This window comes from Saccopteryx bilineata, chromosome 1 (assembly GCF_036850765.1).
Source record: "Saccopteryx bilineata isolate mSacBil1 chromosome 1, mSacBil1_pri_phased_curated, whole genome shotgun sequence".
Taxonomy (NCBI): Eukaryota; Metazoa; Chordata; class Mammalia; order Chiroptera; family Emballonuridae; genus Saccopteryx; species Saccopteryx bilineata.
Genome location: NC_089490.1, coordinates 371,701,654 through 371,720,039, shown reverse-complemented (window position 1 = coordinate 371,720,039; position 18,386 = coordinate 371,701,654). Strand labels below are relative to the sequence as shown.

At 37.1% G+C, this 18,386-nt stretch overlaps 1 non-coding gene across 1 annotated transcript; it reads right to left on the bottom strand.

The window, feature by feature from the left end:
* Positions 1–301: 301 nt before the first annotated feature.
* Positions 302–377, bottom strand: TRNAA-UGC (transfer RNA alanine (anticodon UGC)). The gene has a single exon. It is a non-coding gene; the product is annotated as a tRNA-Ala (tRNA).
* Between the last annotated feature and the right edge of the window lie 18,009 nt (positions 378–18,386).

Genomic DNA, 18,386 nt, shown 5'->3' with positions numbered 1-18,386 from the left:
TTCTGAAGCTGGAAACGGGGAGAGACAGTCAGACAGACTCCCGCATGCGCCCTACCGGCATCCACCCGGCACGCCCACCAGAGGCTACGCTCTGCCCACCAGTGGGCGATGCTCTGCCCCTCCAGGGTGTCGCTCTGTCATGACCAGAGCCACTCTAGTGCCTGGGGCAGAGGCCAAGGAGCCATCCCCAGCGCCCGGGCCATCTTTGCTCCAATGGAGCCTTGGCTGTGGGAGGGGAAGAGAGAGACAGAGAGGAAGGAGAGGGGGAGGGGTGGAGAAGCAGATGGGCGCTTCTCCTGTGTGCCCTGGCCGGGAATCGAACCCTGGACTTCTGCACGCAAGGCCGACGCTCTACCGCTGAGCCAACCGGCCAGGGCCTTCTTCTACCTATTTTATATCTGTTTTTTTTTAATTATTCTTTTCCACCTACACATCTCCTTTTCTGATATATATAGTAAGGATTTCTGGTAGTTCTGTACCAAATTTCATTCTTTTACTCCCTGTGTGTGTGTGCATGTGCGTTTGTATGTGGATGTACTCTAAGCATAGAACTTACCCATTCCTAGATGATTATGCATCAAGTAATACTATTTTAAAAAAATAGATTCATGTTTGATAGCATAAACCACTAGGACAATTCTAAGCTTGCTTAGACATGTAAGTACTATTCATGATTCATGGAGATGTTGTTTAAAGCCTCTGAATAAATATGGTACAACAAATCTTTACATTTGTATTCATAGATTGTTTGAACCCTGAGATAGTTGTTAACAGAAAGCCATCAATACAAAGGACATGTGGAAGAGATAATCATCAGGACTGTGAATACAAAGTAACAGAATGACAACTGCTCTACATTCTTTAAATAACACATTGGGAAATAACTTGCACTGGGGAAATCACCATCTAGAAACATGCAGCATTTCATTCCACAGGGAATTGGTTCAAACCTTGAAGAAAGACATCCATTTTGAATCCCAGTTTTGTCACTTACAAATGCTTCTAAGTTTTCGCAGTTCTTTCCACTCTCATTCTCTCCGTGTTCTCATCTGTAATACAAGTACATGTTGTGAGTTGTCATGAGGGTAAGTGGTTTAGAATTATTGTGATTTTATGATATAGTGAGAATATAGATATTGTCTTGTCGACCTAAATAAAGAAGTAAAATGAGGCAGGATAAAAATTTTCAGAAAATGAGTTTATTCAGGAATAGCAGAGGAACTGCAACGTGGGACAACAAATTGTAGCCAGTTATAGGTAAGTCTACTGAGAGTTTGGGGTAGGCTGTTTTTATGAGCAGGGGATGTAAAAATGGATGAGTCCAATTATATTCTGTTAAAATCAAAACAAGATAAAGACCAGCTTTGAAAATTTTCTGAGTAGAAAAAAAAAACACTGTACTCAATTCAAACAAATAAAGCTCAATTTGGTTTATCCTGCGAGACCAACCCAACCTGAGTTGTTTCGTGTTTTTTTGACTCTGAAGAGACCATAAGCAAACTTCCTAAGGTTGAAATGCACCCACTGGCCAACTCCCTATCCTTAAGAAAATTCCAATAGTATCAGCTTTTTGTAAATGAAGCATTTAAATCAGTTTTGTTTTCTTCTAGTGAAAGAGACAGACAGAGACAGACAGACAGGAAAGGAGATGAGAAGCACCAGTTCTTTGTTGTGGCACAGCAGTTGTTCATTGATTGCTTTCTCATATGTGCCTTGACCTCAGCTCCAGCTGAGCCAGTGACCCCTTGCTCAAGCCAGTGACCTTGGGCTTCAGCTTATAACCTTCGGTTTTAAGACAGTGATCATAGGGTCATGTCTATGAACCCACGCTTAAGTTGGCGACCCTGCACTCAAGCCAAGCTGGTAAGTCCGTGCTCAAGCTGAGAACTTTGGGGTTTTGAACTTGGGTCCTCAGCATCCCAGGCTGATGCTCTATCCATTGCATCACCGGCTGGTCAAGCATAAAAGAAATCAATTTTTTATTTCTTAGCTTTTGTTTTCTTGACAGCATGTGCAGAAGATTTTTCCATTTATTTAATCTTCTGGTTCTCCTTTTTTTATTCTTTGTGACAGAGACAGAGAGAGTCAGAGAGAAGGACAGATAGGGACAGACAGACAGGAAGGGAGACAGATGAGAAGCATCAATTCTTCATTGCAGCACCTTAGTTCATTGATTGCTTTCTCATATGTGCATTGACCGGGATGCTACAACAGACCGAGTGACCCCTTGCTCGAGCCATCGACCTAGGGCTCAAGCTGGTGAGCCTTGGTCAAACCAGATGAACCCTTCCTCAAGCTGGCAACTTCGGGGTCTTGAACCTGGTTTCTCTGAGTCCCAGTCCGATGCTTTATCCACTGCACCACCACCTGGTCAGATTGGTTCCACTTTTGATTAAAATTCTTTCACAATCTTTATCCTTGATTCCTGATACAAAGTTCCTAAAATTGTTGAGATTTCTTGGGTGATGGAGTTGATAAATATCTTTTGTTATAATATTTGGTACTAATCTTTAGTTTCTGACACAATAGCTTATAAAATCCTTATAATCTCTAAAGTTAGAAGATAATTTTTTGTAAGATAATTTGATAGCTGGTGGCTAGAGGCCCCTGGAGAGCTTCAATATGGGTACTGGTCCCAAGAAAGACCAAGAATTCATAAAATAATTGAAGCTTTCAGTTCCTTCCCAACTCTGGGAAGGAGGGAGGGGCTTGAGAATGAGTTAATCATCAATGACCAATGACTTAATCATGCCTATGTATTGAAAACTTCATTAAAAACAATAACAGGATCGGAGAGCTTGGAGCTGGTGAACAATCAAGAAACTAGGAGGAGGGTGGCATTCTGAGGAAAGGTATAGGAGTTTCATGCCACTTCCAACAAATCTAGCCCTAATCATCTCTTTCACTTACCTATTGCTGACTTCTATCTTTTATAAAAATCATAAATGATCTGTAAAATAATTTTCTGAGCTTTATGATTGGCTCTAGGAAATTATAGAACCTAAGAAGGGGGTACTAAGAACCCCAAGTTTATAAACATTCAGAAGTAAGAGAGACCCAGGACTTAACAACTAGCATCTGAAATGAGGGCAGTCTTGTGGAATTAAGACTTGAACTTGAGTATCTCATGCAAAATCCAGTTGAATTCAATTGTAGGACATTCAGAGGATATCTAAAGAGTTGAAGAATTGTTTGTTGGTGTAAAGAAAAAATTCACACAGTTGGTGTTAGACATGTTTTGTGGGTAAAGTGAATCTTAGTAAGTATGTATGAATGGGTTTCATATTTCTGATAACAGTGGATTATACACATCTTTTATCAATTCTTTATCCAGTGATATCATGTTGAGACCTTAAAACCAGCCAGGGTAAGAATATTTACACCAAAGAAATTGGCAGCAACTACATTTGAAGGCTTCCTCTCTTCCCAGAGCCATTTCCCAACACACCATGAACATAGCCAACTGAAAAGGCAATCTACATTAACATAGGACAGAACAAATGATCTTTTTCCAGTGTTCTATTTATTCATTGGAATAAATATGATGTATAATTGTGTAAATGTGTACGTATTGTTTAATGTCTATGTACCCACCTACATCCACTCCTCATCAGACTGTGAAATCTAAAGAAGGTAGGTATTATATTTAATTCACTTTCTGATGTTACCTTCTTATTATAGCCCCTGACTTATAAAAGGCATTTAATGAAGACATTTTGAAAGAATATATAAATATATCATATTTCATTGGCAATTAATATAATTACTAATTATTTATAGATTTACAGTACCATGATTTTGAAATTCTTTTCTTATAGCCTTCATACTACAGTTTTCATTTTGTTTGTTCAAAAAAGTGAGAATCACAGCTTCTAAAAGAGGTTTTGCTACAGCATAAAAGTGTCAGTTCTTAAACCTAGATTTGTAGTTCTTTGCCTATTTTTGTATGTACTTCCAGCTCAATATTGCCTTTATATCTTTAAATGGTTGAAAGTAACCAATAATAATAATAATATTTGTGACACTTGAAAATTATATAAAATTCTAAATTCAGTGTACATAAATAAAGTTACATTGGAACAAAATCACATCACATTCATTCATTATGTATTGTTTATGGCAGTGTTTACACTACAACTACAATAATTAAAAGGTGGTGATAGATATCATATGACTTTACCTAAATATTTACCATCTAAGCTCTTTATAGAGAAAGCTTGCCAAATCTTGATGTAGAGCAGTGGTAGTCAACCTGGTTCCTACAGTGGGTGTTCTACCTTTCATGGTGGGCGGTAGTAGAGCAACCGAAGTATAAATAAAAAGATAGATTTAACTATAGTAAGTTGTTTTATAAAGGTTTATTCTGCCAAACTTAGAGAAAATGCGAAATAAAGTACTTGGTAAGTAATTATTATTATATGCTTTAACTTGCTATAACTATGCTTTATAAATTTTATAAAGTAAAGTTACTTCTCTACTTTATAAATCACCATTACTGTGGAACTGGTGGATGGTTAGAAAATTTTACTACTTAACAGAGATACAAAAGTGGGCAGTAGGTATAAAAAGGTTGACTACCCCTGATATAGAGCATCAGTCTGTGGTAGAACTGTTTCCAATTTTGCTGAGTTCATTTCAGAGTCAAGTATCCTTTCTATGGTGAGATAGCTAAGTTGTAGTAAACACTTCCCTTGTATTGAGGTTTAATCTTGCTCCTGGTTGATATTATCATCAAGGTCAGAGATTATAGTGTAGTGAGAGCTTGTTTCCTGGTGCTAAATATACAGACTTAGAATCCTGGCAATCCTGGCACCACTCTGCTCCAGCTGTCTGTTTTTGAATAAGTTACGTTAGCTTTCTGTGCCTCATTGACCTATATTTTAGAATTATTGTGAATGTTAAATCAATGTTAATATTTACATATTATTTCTTAGAGTTATATAATAGTTTTTGTAAAAAGGTACACCTACCTTTTTATTAGTATTTATCACTCAAATATTATTGGACATATACTAAGTATACCATAAAAAATTTTTAAGAGCATTAGTTTACAATGTTCGACTTTGAAAATGTCTCTATGCTACTGTTGACTAAATGAGTTTGTAAAAAACGGCACTGGGCAGGTATGTGATCTGTGAAATTGCTAATTACCTTCCTGCTCAGGAAGGGCCATTGTTATGCTAATGTTGCTGGAGGAGATGTTTTCCTGTCAGAAAAGTTTTAAAAAGAAAGGTGAGGAAGGAGGAGTGTAAGGCCAGGAGCCGTCATCGTGACCATTCACATGCAGGTTCCCATTGGATTCGGGCAGGCGATAAAGAAATGGCGGAGTCAGAGGATGGGGGGCCATCCTATTTATTGGTGTCTCACCAAGACAGGCAAACCACAAAAGAAGACAAGGGAAAAGCAGAAAACCAGCTCTTCCCATGAAGGGCAAGGGATCAGGGGAGCCCCTGCAATTGTGATAGCAGGAACTGTGTGTCTGAGCTCCTGGTCTGTCCCACTTTATAGTGTAGAAAACCAAAATCCCTTAATCCAATATACAAACAAGGAAGTCTCCGATACAAAGTCACTTATCCAAGGCATAATTGGATTTCTCATGAGAGTGCACCACCCAGATCATACAATCAGTCAAGGGTGTGGGGAAAAGCTTAGTCCCAAAACCAAACCTCAGGCTACAACAACCTGGCCTGCTTATAGCCTGTCCCCCACACCCATTATAAGTCACAAGCGAGCAAACATATATATCATGTTTACAAACTTATTTGACCAACATGGAGGAAAATAAAAAAGAAGCCAAAATGGCAGAGAAAGAGAGAAAAGCCAGTTTTTCAGAGTAAGAAGCCATGTTGGCAGATTGGGAACCACAGATGAGGGCTTTTGTGAGCTCCGCTGAGACTGGTGGGGCCTTTGATTCTAGGAAAAACCAGAAAAGATTCCTCCCAGTGTGGAATCGGAGAATGTGTCACAGTAGCTTTGATAGCTCTGAGTGAAAGGGAAGTGTGTTTCCCTATGTGTTTGCTCGTTGGCCAGAACGAGCCTTGAATAAAGGAATGACCCACCATTTTTTGGCTCCACTGTTTCTTTACCGTCTTCCTGAATCCAATGGGAATCTGCCTGTGAATGGCCACGATGGCTGCGACTGCTGGCCATACAGCTACCTAGAACTTTACTAATATAGAGTGTATCTTTACAATTCCAGATGATAGATAGATGAGACTAAGAATTTTGAGATTTTTTTTTTCAGAGACAGAGAGACAGTCAGAGAGAGGGATAGATTGGGACAGACAGGAATGAAGAGAGATGAGAAGCATCAATCATTAGTTTTTCGTTGCGACACCTTAGTTGTTCATTGATTGCTTTCTCAAATGTGCCTTGACCATGGGCCTTCAGCAGACCGAGTAACCCCTTGCTCGAGCCAGCGACCCTGAGTCCAAGCTAGTGAGCTTTGATCAAACCGGATGAGCCCGTACTCAAGCTGGCAACCTCGGGGTCTTGAACCTGGGTCCTCCACATCCCAGCCCGACACTCTATCCACTGCGCCACCCCCCAGTCAGGAGCAAATTTTGACATTTTTCAACTTTAATTTAAATCTCTTTCAGTTTATTGGTTGTTTGTCCTTTGAGATAACTCCATGACACCTTTAAGTCTTAGTTTTCATGTCTAAAGTAGTCAAATAATAAAACCTACCTTATATCAAGGAGAACTGAATAAAATAGTATATTGAAAGCATACCTTTCAGCAACAAACAAGTAATGTTTGCTGTTCTTTTGTTGGTATCAATAATATGGCAGTTGAACCTATCTTCCTATTCCACACCAATGTAGAATAATTGATATTTTTGAGATTTAACAATGATACTATTGTATGTAAATATAAATACAGTGTACTAATTATTCATTCAGAACAGCAAACTCTCTGAAGACCAAACAGCCCTCGTTTTCTTAGTGTCTTTAATGATCATCAGGAGACATAGTAAAAAATAAAGATGAATGACAAATAAATAAAAGTAAGTAAAAACTGAATGAATGAAAAAAAAATGTTTCTACAATCCTCAGCTTCTAATGTGCACAAGAGAGGCTGGTTTTTCTCAATGTGTTTACCCAAGCATAAAGTCATTTTGTCAAAGAATCATGTTAATTTTGATGAAAGCCATGGTGTTTCTTAGAAAATACATGCTCTCACATTTTATCATTACTATAATATATATATACTGTAAATTTCTACTCCCATCAAGGTAGGTATCTACTTTAAGACTAGACTTTAGTTATACATGAAAAATGTGAGCATAGAGTACAGGCCATTTTCTCTACATTAAGGTGTAGATATTCTAATTTTTAATTCAAAACAATATATATAGTAAAGAAACAGTAAAAAGGATTAAACAGTGTTAAGCCAAATTCGGAGGGACCCAAAACATGAAAGACAGGAACAAGGTCCGTCGTTTACACATCAAAGCTTTATTGTCTAGCTTGGCCAAGCGACAGCTCTGACAGAAATCTGAGGGAGAGCTCGCTGGCCCTTTGTTCTACCTAGTTTTTATAGTTTTGAAAGTGGGAAGTACAGAAGCAAAAATTGTATTTAGGAGCCCTTTACCACTATTGGTTATAGTCATATGTCCTTTAACATGATAGGACCATGTTCAATTTGCAAGCCATACATCCTTTTGGAGAAAACAAATCAACACAATGGTAGAAAGATATCTCTTTACATATTAAAAGGCCTTCCTATATTTTCTAGTGTTCATCCGCCATCTCTCTGTCCAGAGTCAGACTATTAACCACATGCATTTACATAAGAGAGGTAGTTTCTGTGGGGACAAATGCCCGCAAATGGCTCATAGTTATAAGAAAAGGTTTATTTTGGCTTTTCTCTTCCTGCACCTGGCTAGTCATTCACTCCTTTCCCCACAGGTGTGGTGGAATGTCAGGGAATCCATGTTTTCCTTCCCTTTTCATTTACAATACAATGGCAAGAACCATCCTGGTTATGCCAATCACACAGTACAGAGACTATTCTCACAATTTCTCTGCACACCTAACCCAAATTAATAAAATGTTCTCCAAGCCTCCTAAAATATTAATATTAATTCTGTAGCCTTTGGTACTTTACAACACTTGCGCGTGAAATGGCTCAGTGGCTCCTCAAACAAAAAATATAAAATCAAAGTGCCCTTTCATGGACAGTGATACACTACCATATTTAATTTATCTGGAACTCCTCAGCCAAATTTGATTCGATACTTATGGTGCAAACCTTGACAAAAGTACAGAATGGAGTGAATGAGGTCAATAAACATCTGGCCATCTTTCTCTCACTCTGCCTTCTCCAATTCCCTATGGCAAAATTTCCAGTGAATATCACTTTTAGATACTGACTCATTCTCCTCTTAAGTTAAACCTTATAGATTCAGAATGAATATGATAACCTTTTTCACCAACTTTGAGACATTGCTGCCAAAAGATGGACTTAACCAAGGGTTTCACTGGATGTCTCGCTCATCCACAGGGGCAGGATTCCTTACCTGCTTTCCCCTACAGTTTGGACTATGTATAGTAACAAATGTTTTCTTATTTTCGTATATTACTATTTAGGTGTCTTATTAGAATTTGGGCCTATTATTTAGGGTTCTTTTGTTTCCCAGAACATTTAAGAAATCCTATCTCACACTTTTCTTGTCTCTTCTGTAGGCAAAACACAATGTCCTTCTTTTTTATGCTTTCTCTCTCCTTGACCCTAATCATCAGATAGCTAAAATGACAATGATGCTCACTGACTTCTATTTTCTGCTACCTGTAATCCTATGTGTCACTAGCTTGCTTTAATCTACTTTCTTGCAACTTTCTTACACAGTTTATTGCCCAAACATGCCTAAACACGCCCCACCCACTACACACTATAAACATGGGACCACCAGCAGGAGATACATTCTTTACAACTGGGACAAAATTTCTAATCACTGCTGCATCTGTTTTCGCTTCCTCCTCAGCGCTCCGTCCCTGTGGACTTCTCTCAGTGATGGTGGTCCATTAAAATCCCCACTCTTACTACAACAGTGCTGAGAAACTTATATAGATGACCTAATTTTCACTATTTAAACCATACAGAAAACCAAACCTTCCCCAGCTTCTTTACATTTTTAGTGTTCTGCTGCTTCCTACATCTTCAACTTCAACCTAAAGATGGGTGAAAATGCATACAGCTGTTAACAACTCCTTAAACTTGTAGGACTCCCCCCACCACTTCTTTAAGATCAATTTAATCCTTTTAACATATATATTACAATAACAATGAGTTTTTATATTCCTGTTCATAAGATGTTAATCACTCAAAAATGTTAGGTGTGAATACTTTTTTTCATATTTTACTTGTTTGTCATAAATTTTTACAAGATTATGAGTAATATAAAAAACAGACAACATTTACTGGTTAATTAATATGTGCTATTTAAAATTCTGCCCACATGAACTTATAAATTTATATACATTAAAAATTATTATTCTTATTTTCATACGCAAACTGAAACACAAAGAAAATGAGTAATTTGCGCCCTGGCCGGTTGGCTCAGTGGTAGAGCGTCGGCCTGGCGTGCAGAAGTCCCGGGTTCGATTCCCGGCCAGGGCACACAGGAGAGGTGCCCATCTGCTTCTCCACCCCTTCCCCTCTCCTTCCTCTCTGTCTCTTTCTTCCCCTCCTGCAGCGAGGCTCCATTGAAGCAAAGATGGCCCGGGCACTGGGGATGGCTCCTTGGCCTCTGCCCCAGGCGCTGGAGTGTCTCTGGTCAGGACAGAGCGACGACCGGAGGGGCAGAGCATAGCCCCCTGGTGGGCGTGCCAGGTGGATCCAGGTTGGGCGCATGTGGGAGTCTGACTGTCTATTCCCGTTTCCAGCTTCAGAAAAATACAAAAAAAAAGAAAAAAGAAAATTAGTAATTTGCAAAGGTCATATAGCTTTTATAGAGCTTAACATTTTATAGAAAATACATCCTATTTCATTAAAAATTTTTTAGATATACTTTAAAAATTCATATCAAATAATCATATAGCTGTATTAAATTAGCTTAAGATTGTATTTCGGAAAATTTTTCCAAACTTTTCTATTTTTATAAAAATTCAAGTAACATTTGAGATACAATTTTGGAATCTATTCTTGCTAAATTAGTTTCTTGAAGGAAAAATTAAAAAAACTTTTGATTTGTTTTCTTTCCTTCTTAATTTATTTCTGTTAGTCAATAACATTTAATACAGTGACTGAAACATATGTAGTAGGGATCAATAACTGTTTACAGAATGACTGATTATCCATTTCATTATTCAATTTAGTATTTTGTCAGGCACACATTCAAAGCTGACATTGTGGAATTTCCTAAGCTCATATCTGATGTTTTGTGTGGCACTATCGGAGTCAGAAATATGAGGCGAGTGGCTTCTTGATTTCACTCAATGTGATATGTTTTACATGTTAATATATTTACATTGAATAAGTCTTCAGGGTTTTTTGTTGTGGAATTTGTCTTTTACAATATTACTTACAGCCTTATTGACTTTTTGAGTACCTCAAGATACCAGCTGTGCTAACCACCAATTGTTCACTGCAGCAATGGTGTAAGCAAGGTGTCAGATCCTTTTGAGAATCATTTCTGATGCAAAGCATTTTCTGATGACTTGTGTATTTTTTTATGTATAAATGAATGACTAATCTAAACATAGGAATCATTTCACAATAGCCTTAATACGATGTACACAAAAAGAGAGATATAACAAACGTTATTTTGGAAGGAAATTAAACTCAGAGTCTCTACTTAATCTAATACTACCTTAGCAATAGTAAACTTTTTTAAAAGTAAAAAAAAATTATAAAAATTTATTTTAACATTTATCATTTTATAGTCAAGTGTGATTATTTACTTCTCTATTTTTAACAAAATTGTCTTTGAGAACTTCCAACAATGACATAAAGGTTTTAGAAAAATGCTATATTCTTCGTAACTTAAATGATCATTTTTACTGCAGAACTTTGCATCTTAGTTACATTATCCTTGGTAAAATCTTTCTTCATGTCATTATCTTTCAAAAGTCATATTTGAAGTACTGTGGACATGACAAACTATAGATTCTTCTATTATCAGACATCTCAACTTTTATTAACATTTGATCAACCATAAACATTTCAGTTTCTCAGTTTTTCTTCTATGTATAATAACATCTGAGTTAAATCTGAATGTATGGATTTCAGTTTTGAAGCTTTGTACTTCATAATGATCTATTAGGGTTTCACATTTAGATGCCCTTTCTTAAGTGTTTTTATAAACCTTTTCAATATTTCTTTTGCCGAGGCTTTATAGTTTCTACCACATAAAATATAAAATATATTTATTATTCCTGAAATAAAGACTCCATGCCTGACTTACTATTTTTAAATAAAACTTTACTTCTAAATATATTATTCTTCCTAATATTTTCAAAATACTTCATATCATCTATATGAGGACTTTTAAACCATACTATTCTAAATGTTATTTGCTGAATTTTATGATATATTTATGAAACTTTTGCAAAGTAGCAGGAAAATGTTTCAGTGTGAGAAAACACATTAAAACTCAGAATTCCTGGGTTTTTAAGTCCAATTCTTCCCCACTGAATGCACTTTTGCAACTCATGTCACATTTGAGTCATTATTGTTATTTGTACAAGTTTTAAGATAATAATATTTTTCAATAGTAAAAGGATTTGGAAAACTATAGTACACAGAACACATTGAAAGTATGCACCATACTTGGTGAGAGTATATATATTAAATACTTGTTAAAATCATCTAAATTAATATTAGGTTACCCTTTTAAAGTTATTTTGAAACCAGTTAAGTGCCACTTTCCAATTGCATGTGTCTTGAACTGTACAGGCCATGTTTAAGTGTTTTCTTGAAGCACAGTCCTACTTAAACAAATCTCTGCCCAAGGACTCTAGTGTTCACAAGCTAAGCAGTACAGAGTGTAAAAGATCTTGAGCCAGAAACCCTGTTGTTTCTTTCTATCAATTCCTATAAAACAGAAGCTATTTAGAAAATCACCTTATCTGTGCTTTCTCTTTAATAATTGGAGAAGACTTGAAATGGATCAAGAGCTTTAAAAGTGTAAAATTTTCAGTTTGGGATATGTTCAAATTACTCTGAAATGGATGGATAGTCCCAGCAAATTGCTCAAGTGATAAAATTGAAGTGACAAAGAGAAACAAATGCACCTGCTCCAACCCATTTTTTCTTCAGCTCATAAATGTGTTTCATATTGTTTTAATGGTGTAGCAAGGATTAAATTATATATATATAATCCTTTTCTAATTTAGGAACTGAGCTTAAATGTGTGATTTAAATAGGTTTTACAGTATTTTCAATTCTTAGATCTAAAAAGCATTTTTTAAAATAAAATATGTACTGAGAAAATAAAAAGCTATATTGGCTTTTAATTAGCACTGCAACATCATGCTCAGTTTCTTGTATATCACTTATTCACACATGTGACCAGGGGGAGTTTGCTTAATAGAATGACATTGTCTAGGAACAATGATAGGAGAGAATGGGTAGAAAGTAAGTCCTAAAGCAGACAAAATAATATTCTGCCAATTTTTACCAATTAAAACTGAAATTACCAATAATTTGTGAAACTCTCATTTGCTATTGTTACATGTTCATTGTCTTGCATTTGCAGACTCAGATTAATTGTTGGTAAATGTTTGATTAAAAAAAAGACATTCATTTCTTACTTTATTGGTCACAAAGACTACATACCATTGTCACTCTGGCTAAAATTCATTAGTGCCATGACCCATGAAAATGCTGTGTGGTTTCACACACAGCATTGTCACTTCTGAGGTATTTTTTGAGAAGAGGCTGTCTTGCCTCTGTACATTACAGATATGATAGTTTCTGAGGCTCTGGACCAAGTGGTTACTTTTTCCATTAAATATCAATCCTCACATCTGCTCTCCTGTAACATAAGGATTTAGAGCATGATGAGATTGTGATGAGAGCAGTGATGAGATTGTGTCTTTATGATCTTTTAAGAAATCTTACCGATGGTTAGTAGTAGTCATATTCGTTTGGGGCAATAAAAGCAAAGAAAACATTGAAACCATTTAAGGTTACTGTGAAAAGTGAAAATGTGCAAACACATATTAATCTGATCCATTATTCCACGATACATATTGGCTTCTGCCTCTCTGCCTCCATGGTAATTAGCTTATTTAAGTATTACAGCTGTCATCATAATCTAGTTTATTTACTCATATAAGCCTTTATTTACTCAGCTACCTGTATAAGTTTTTTCTACTTGAAGTAGTCTAAAGGATTTTGAAAAAATGAGCTATAAGGATCTGTGTATTCATTTCAGCATCCACCAATAAATGTCCTTGCCTAGCAGATGCTCAATAATATTTGTTAAATAAAATGACATCATTTGCGACCTAGAGATACCAGAAATTTCAACAAATTTCACTTCACAAATGAGGAGTGTCACTTTCCTGGAGTCACCTAGTTACTGGAGACACTATAGTAAAATCCACATGAACTGCCTCCCTATCTCTACCATTGTCTAATACTCCTGCTTTTTATTTCTCAGCCGGCTTCAGTCAATGCTATGATTAACCTCTTATTTTACCATTTGTAACATCGTCAATCCTCATTATCTTCCAATGTATTAGTTTTCTTAATAATATACAATAGAAAAACATTAATTTTAATAAATGTATAAAAGGTGTTATTAAAGTACTGGTTCAATATGCAAGAGTAGTCTAAGTAGTATGATGCTTAATTTCAACATTTCCCTTTGAAATAAATTGTACTTCTTTTAACCTATGATTCCTTTCCCTTCTCAAATAAATAGAGAAAACTGAAAAATTGTTTTTTTAATGGGTTGTTGTTTATTTTTCTGTTTTTAAATCATTTTTTATTTTTTAATTACAGTTGACCTACAATATTATATTCATTTCATGTGTATACCCCAGTGATTAGACAAAATATAATTTACTAAGTGATCATCGCAATGAATCTCTTATCCATTTGCATCATAGTTATTAGAATATGATAGACTGTATCAGATCATATGCTGTACTTTACATCCCCCTGACTATTCTGTAACTACCAATTTATACTTAATCTTTTAAACTTCCTCATCCATCCCTCCTTAACCTCCCTCTCAATTGGCAAACTTCAAAATGTTCTCTGTATCTATGAGTCTGTTTCTATATTGCTTGTTCATAGATATGTATTTATTACCATCTTATTGCTCATATTTTTCATTTTTATTTTTTCCTTCCTCTTAAAGAAGAGTCTTTAACATATTATATAATACTAATTTAGTAATGATGAACTTCTTTAGCTTTCTCTTGTCTGGGAAGCTTTTTATATGTCTTTTGATTTTAAATGATAGCTGTGCTGAGTAATCTTGATTGTAGATCTTTGTTTTTTCTGTATTTCTTGTTAATCTTTTCTGGCCTGAAGAACTTCTATTGAGAAATCAGTAGACAGTCTTACGGAAGCTTCCTTGAAAATAACTGCTTATCTTGTTGTTTTTAATATTCTCTATTATTATTATTATTAAGTGAGAGAAGGGAAGATAGTAAGACAGACTCTTGCATGTGCCCCTACAACTCTGTCTGGGACCAATGCTCGAGTATTTAGCTATTTTTAGCACCTGAGGCTGGAGCAATTGGACCAACTGAGCTATCATCAGTGCCCAGGGCCAATGCTCAAACTAGTGAAGCCACTGGCTGAAGGAGAGGAAGAGGAAGAGAAGTGAGGGAGAGAAGCAGATGATTGCTTCTCTTGTGTGCCCTGATTAGGAATTAGATCTGGGATGTTCATACACCAGGCTGATAATCTACCCACTGAGGAAGACATCCAGGGCCAAGATTCTCTCTTTTTCTTTAACCTTTTGCATTTTAATTATGATGTATCTTGATGTGGGCCTCTTTGGGTTCAACTTGTTTGGGACTCTCTGCACTTTCTGGACTTGAATGTCTATTTTCTTCACTAGGTTAGGCAAGTTTTCTATCATTTTTTCAAAAAGTTTTCAATTTGTTGTCCTCTCTATTCTCCTTAGAACCCCATAATACAAATGTTGGTACACTAGAAGTTATCCCAGAGGCTCCTTATACTATGTTCATTTTTTTGGATACTTTTTTCTTTTTGTTGTTCTGATTGGGTGTTTTTTGCTTCCTTATATACCAAATCACTGATTTCATTCTGGCTTTATCTACTCTACTGTTGATTACTTATAAATTACTCTTTATTTCAGTTAGTGCATATTTCATTTCTGAATGGTACTTTTTATGGTTTCCATGGCCTTTTTTATGTTGTTGAAGTCTCACTCAGGTTATTGAGCATCCTTATAACCCTTGTTTTTAACTCTGGATCTAGTAGCTTGCTAGTCTCCATTTTGTTTAGTTCTTATACTGCACTTTTATTCTGTTCTTTAATTTGGGACATGTTTCTTTTGTCTCCTCATTTGGGAAATCTCATTGTATTTGTTTCAATATATTAGGTAAATTTGCTATATATCTCAAGGTTGGTATTGTGGCTTTATACAGTAAGTGTTCTGTAGGGTTCAGGGGCACAGCTTCCTTGAGCATCTAAACTTTGTACTCCATGTACAACCTTTTACTCTCCTCTTATTGTAGTTGAGTTTTGATTGGCACATCAGTGGGAGGGATTTACCTCCAGACCAATTGGCAGCAAGCACAGGCTGTGACTACCAACCATCATGGAGGATCAGTTGTGCTGGGGGCCACCCCACAAAGCAGTGCTTGCTTTGGTGACACGCTGGTGCTTACTGAGTCTGACACTGGAGTGTGACAGCTGAGATGTTGGTTGGGTGGTGCATCAGCATGGTCTGAAGCTACTGTAGGATGTGCTAGCTCTGGGAGGTTCAAGCCAAGGTCAGCTGCCACCTGTGCTCTTCTGTGGCTTTCTGTCACAAGCTATAAAATGATCTTCAGATGGCTGCTACTTGTGGCTTGACTTGGAGGTGCCCAGGTTAGACCCCAGCTGTGAACCAAAACCAGATGCTGCAAGTGCCAGGCCTGGGGCCACTTAATGAAAGGTATGGGGACCACTGAGTTTAGATGCTGCTTGTTTGAGAAATTTTAGTCAAGTATGGACCTTGAGCCACGACAAGCCATTTGTATGGAAAACCCACTGGAAACAACTTGGGTGGGCCCACAAGTTGGGTAGGACAGGGTAACAGGGAATCATCAGGTTGTCTGAACCAGGTTGATGGAGACTTAGAAATGGCATCCACCTGCATACTGCTGGGAGGAGGTCTCAGAAAAAGAAACAATGGCATCTGCCAGCACATTTTTAGGCAGAAAGCTGACCCCCAGCTCTCGCTTTGATATAAGATAATTCAGTTCCTCTCTATAGGTTCCTTTCAAGGTTCTACCCAAGGCCAGGAGTTCAGAAAGTGTGAATCTGAGTAAGTACATGTGTGGGTCCTTTAAGAGGAGCTGCCTGGGACTCCAGCAGCCCTCTTTCTCACTCAACCACTATCCTGAATGGTTTCTACAGCCAAAAGCTGACTGTAAAAATTCTTCCTGGTACAGGAACAATGAGCTGGGTGGCTTTGTGTGAGGCTAGGACCACTCCCTCTTTAGGGATGACCTCTGTAGCCACAATATTCCTCCCAATTTTTATCTGCCACATGCAGGTGACCAGCCTGGTCTAGGACTCCACCAGTCTCATGTCGCTTCCTCTTTAAATCCCTAATGGTAGGACTTCCACTTAGTGAGATTTCAGGTGGCTCTGAACCGTGGTTATTCTGTGGTTTAGTTTTAATTTTGATCTTCAGGTTGTTCTTGCTGTTATAATTTCTGCTTGCTAATAATTATGCATGTAATTCAATTATGCTGATATTTTAAAATGTACCAGGAAAAGGTTATAGTCATTCTAACTTGTCTCTCTTGAAATGTAGAACAAAGTGAATAATACTTAAAATGAGGTTAGAGTAACATACAGGAAGCACAGACTCAAACTCCAAGAGGTGCCAGAATACCTATTAGACGACCACTTCTACTTAACTTTTAAAAGCTGCTAACTCAGTAGCAGGACCCTTTGACACAGATCATCTAATTCCAAATTTTATTTTGATAAACAACTCCTGTTAAAAACAAAATGTACCAGGCAACTGAGTGGACTTTATTTAGGCTATTTCAATAGGGAAAGCATGCCAACCTAAGATGGGAGTGTGTCAGCAAGGTGGTTGCTTTAAACTTGTATAGAGACAGGTAAACAAGTTACAGGTGGACTGATTAAAAATGTCATGAATTTACAATGAAAGGATGTCTCATTCAGTTAACTGAATAAGAAATGTTTATCTCTGTGGTAACTAGTATCAGGCAGACAGAGTTCTTTTTTTAGTTATATGCTCTTGAAAGAAAGAATGAGAAATTAGAAGTGAAAGGGGAATAGTCTGCATCTTGCCTTGTCAGCAGATTCAGGCAAAAAGAGAAGATTTGTGTTCAACCTTATTATCTCTTAATTGAAAGTTTGTTTTGAAGACAATGATGTGAATGAAGCATAATGAAAATTTTTCAGCCTTTCTGCCTTCTTGGGCAAAGCTCACTATGTAGAAGGTTTATTATTTTTCCATTGCCTTTCCCCTTTTCTTTAAGACTTAAATATTAGATCAACCCATTTAATTACCTTATGAAATTTGCATTAGTTTTCTGTGGTTGCTACAAAAGATAACTACAAATTTAGTGGCTTATAAAACAACAAAATTTTTTTTTCTCACAATTCTGAAGTCTAGAACCTGAATTAGTATCACTAGGGCAAAATGAAGGTATGGGTGGGGTTGTCCTTCCTCTGGAGGCTCTGAGGAGAATCTTTTCCTTATTTGGTGTTTTTTTTTTTTTTTTTTTTAGAAACAGAGAGTCAGAGAGAGGGATAGACAGGAATGGAGAGATGAGAAGCATCAATCATTAGTTTTTCCTTGGGTGTTGCAACACCTTAGCTTTTCATTGATTGCTTTCTCATATGTGCCTTGACCGCGGGCCTTCAGCAGACTGAGTAACCCCTTGCTCGAGCCAGCAACCTTGGGCTCAAGCCAGTGAGCTTTGGCTCCAACCAGATGAGCCTGCGCTCAAGTTGGAGACCTTGGGGTCTCGAACCTGGGTCTTCCTCATCCCAGTCCGACGCTCTATCCACTGCACTACCACCTGGTCAGGCTTTTCCTTGTTTTTGATTGCTTTCTCCATTCCTTGGCTTGTGGCCTCATCCCCCCAGTCCTATTGGTCAGCATCTGTAAATCTCTCTCTGCTTCCATGTTCGCACTTCCTTCTGTGTTTGTGTGTGTGTTTGTGTGTATGTGTAGGCATGTGTGAAATATTCTTCTTCCTCCT